The sequence below is a fragment of the Arachis duranensis genome, chromosome 2 (assembly GCF_000817695.3).
Source record: "Arachis duranensis cultivar V14167 chromosome 2, aradu.V14167.gnm2.J7QH, whole genome shotgun sequence".
NCBI classification, from domain to species: Eukaryota; Viridiplantae; Streptophyta; class Magnoliopsida; order Fabales; family Fabaceae; genus Arachis; species Arachis duranensis.
In genome coordinates this window covers 259,999-264,098 of record NC_029773.3, presented here as the reverse complement: position 1 = coordinate 264,098, position 4,100 = coordinate 259,999, and positions in this window count along the sequence as shown.

Here is a 4,100-nt window from a genome sequence, read left to right as displayed (position 1 = left end):
TTTGGACCTGTTACATTTTTTTAATCTTTCTATATTTCAAAAAAACAACGTTCTCAATTTTAAATTGGGCTCTAATACAAACATGAATATAGAAGAAAAAATATAAAAGTAGGGAAAAAAAGAAGAAAAATTACAAAGATGAATATATTAAATATTTATATAGGAGTCTAATGGTTATGTACATTTATGATCGTTCTTTAATAAATTCTAATATGTGTTCTTAGAAGTTAGAACATAAAATAGACAAACTCATTTTTTTACTCATAAATTAATTTTCTTTTAGATCGAAGAAATTGTATACATATGCACGAATTGATAATGCATATTTTGTGAGATTCCTAAACTTGTTCGATCCATTATTTCAAATTATCAATTTTATAATTTTGTAAATTTTGCTTAACCAGTTTAATTCAACCCAAATTTAAATATCCATTGAGTTATATAATTTATTTTCAAGCGTTCAATAAGTTATATTAGTAAATTAGTTAATCTATTGAATTTTCTAGATAAAAAATTAACTGCATTAACCTTTTTTATAATATTTAATATTTATATTCGAGTCCAATTATTATGTATGTTCATGAATTATTTTTTCATATACACTTCTTTAAAATGGATGAAATTAATACGTATGAATTAGCTCAATATTATTGGCTAGTTCAATTTGAGTTAGTTGAAACTTCAAAATTTTGATTGAACAAATCAAATATCTTCTCACATGGTCACTTTTCAGACTTTCATCACCAAAAAAATTTGTTGTTGCCAGACAGCTAATCTCTCAAGCAAAAAAATTGATTAAACATAACAAATATGTTTATTAATATCCTTTCTCATGTTAAACTATTGTAGGACCGGTACAACAATTTAATGTTTTTGGATGTAAATTGTGATAGAGTGAAAATATTTATTGATCTAAATTTAAAATACTTCACAAAATTAGCAAATACTAAATCATTATTAGATGAATATTTAAGGAGAAAATTTTACTTTTTAAGATTATTTTAAATCCTCAAACTAAAAATGGTCTTCTAAAAATTTCAGCAAAATCTAAGTAATTTTTATAAATATTTTGTTTTAATTTAAAATAAAGTATTCTTATAAGTATTTAGATTTTATAACATTTAAAATTCTTGAGGTAATAAACTATATTTATGATAAAATTATAATAAAATCACTCTCACTTATAGAATAGAATTGTGACTTTTGAATAAAAAAAATCTTGTCAAGAACACGAAGAACAAACAAAATAAACATCCTCAATTGTAATAAAAATAATTGACAATGTATCACAGAATATATTGATTAAAAAATTATTGGCACAAATTTTTCTCATCTCCAACTTAAATTACAAATATAAGATGAGATGACACCACATCCAACTCAAAACCATAAGGTAGTAAGTTAATGAGTCTCTCATCTTATAAACTTTTCACTCTTCCTTGCTTTCTTCAATGTGGAACTAATTTTCATACACCTCACACTTGCAACATTGACATGTAAATGTTTTACGATTGATTTTTACAGAGCCATTCTTTCCCCACTTTGTTCTCCAGGAGCTTTTAATTATACAGTATTCCCTCACTTTTCTTCCAATTTTTTTAGTAACACGTCCCACTATTAAAACTGTGTGATAACGATCTTCTTTTATCTATTCTTCTGCAATGGAACCCTTATCTATAGACATTATAAAAATACTGAAATTTTTATAGAATAAAATTAGCATTGTAAAAATAGAGAAAAAAATTATATAAATGTAAATTTAGATGAGAAGACACCAGACCGATCAACTATCGACTCTGATACCACTTGTTGGACCACCCGTGGGGAGCTTTCGACATTGAATACCGCTTAAAACCACCAGACCGATTAACCATCGGCTCTGATACCACTTGTTGGGCCAACCGTGGGGAGCTTGAGGAATCAAGCGAAACCGATTAACCATCGACTCTGATACCACTTGTTGGGCCACCCGTGGGAAACTTTCGACCTTGAATTCCTCTTAAAACCACCAGACCAATTAACCATCGGCTCTATACCACTTGTTGGCCAACCATGGGGACTTTCGACCACCGGAGAAACTACTTCGAGGAGGAATCAAGCTAGAAAACATAAGTTGAGATGATACTCACACGTTGTAGCTTCTTAAATGCACCCGTTAATAAAATATTTGCAATCACGGGTCATATATCAAATACCCCTTCACAATTTTCCACCTTAAACTCAACCTGCATTAATATATATAAGGACATATAAGTTAATTTATGTTATAACATATTATTTTATATGTAAAAAAACATTTATTTTATTGTAATAAATAAAAATTATTAAACTTCTAACAATATTTAATTAAATTGATACCTTTCTGTTGATTGTGTTACATTGTTTTTGTGCTATAAACTTGCACATGCTCTCTTCTACACACCCATTTGTAATCAACCATCTTAAAACATTAGAAGGTATTGGTGTATAACAATCCTGGTCATCCAGTCGACCAACTCCTATTCTTTGCAGGCATTTTTTGTCCTTCTTTAATTTCTCTATTTAGTCATTCCTCAAATAGTTGTCTAACAAATCTTATGATGAAATAATATTTTTACCACCATTAAATTTGTCAATTATATTATACTTAGTTTCTATGGCAGTTACCACTGTTATAGCCCAACAGCAATTTAAATTTAAAAAATCAGTTTCTACGGCAGTTTCTCAAAAAAATCATTGTAATTTATTAGGATATTATTCTATAACAAGCGTACTCTTAGCGTACTTTTGTCTATATATTGGTAAGAACCTTGTAATCATAGAAAAAATATGAATAATAAAAATAATACTCTTCTAAATAATTTTTCATTTCTTTCCTAAACTCTTCGTAGCATGGCAACACCAACATTAAGATTATAAGTTTTAATTATAAGTCAACAATTATGATTCAGTTGGTTCCTACCTACCTATCATAGACAAAGGACAGCATGAAAGGCAACCCAAAACATAAAAATAAAGGAGGTTAAAGGTTCATATTATTATTAAGTACTCCCAGCTAAATTAGTTATACAAAATTTTTTCTAAAATTTATACATAAAAAAATAGATAATAAACTAACATAAGCCTTTTCCTTTGATAAACTTCCCCTAAAAGTTCTCATACAAAAATCATTTTCAGCATAATTAATAAATTAACTTAAAAAAATTCATTTTATAACTCCATTTCAGCAGAATTAATTCAACATCAACTAACTGAATTCAAATAAAACTTAAGAAAATTAATATCTCAAAACTCAGCAGAATCATCAATAATATATCAAATGTATATTCAGAACAAAATGAAGAAGAAAATAATATAATACAATTCTTACCGCATCTCTTTTGATGCCTCATCTTTTTTAAAACTTCCTTCCAATTACTGATCTGTAGTATGTTGCTGAGAATAAAATTAATATCTCTCTCAAAATATCATTAAGAGGAAAAAATAACAATTTTATCAAAAAAAACTTTTACATCATTCCGTATAGTTCTCTTTCTTTTGGGAGCCATAGTCATGAACAGAAGAAGAAGAATAAACGGATATATAATAGAGAAAAAAATTTATATAAATATAAATTTAGATGAGATGACACCAGATCGATTTATATAAATGTAATTTATTAGGATATTATTCTACAGCAAGCGTACTCTTAGCGTACTCTTGTCTATATATTGGTAAGAACCTTGTAATCATAGAAAAAATATGAATAATAAAAATAATACTCTTCTAAATAATTTTTCATTTCTTTCCTAAACTCTTCGTAGCATGACAACACCAACATTAAGATTATAAGTTTTAATTATAAGTCAACAATTATGATTCAGTTGGTTCCTACCTACCTATCATAGACAAAGGACAGCATGAAAGGCAACCCAAAACATAAAAATAAAGGAGGTTAAAGGTTCATATTATTATTAAGTACTCCCAGCTAAATTAGTTATACAAAACTTTGTCTAAAATTTATACATAAAAAAATAGATAATAAACTAACATAAGCCTTATCCTTTGATAAACTTCCCCTAAAAGTTCTCATACAAAAATCATTTTCAGCATAATTAATAAATTAACTTAAAAAAATTCAT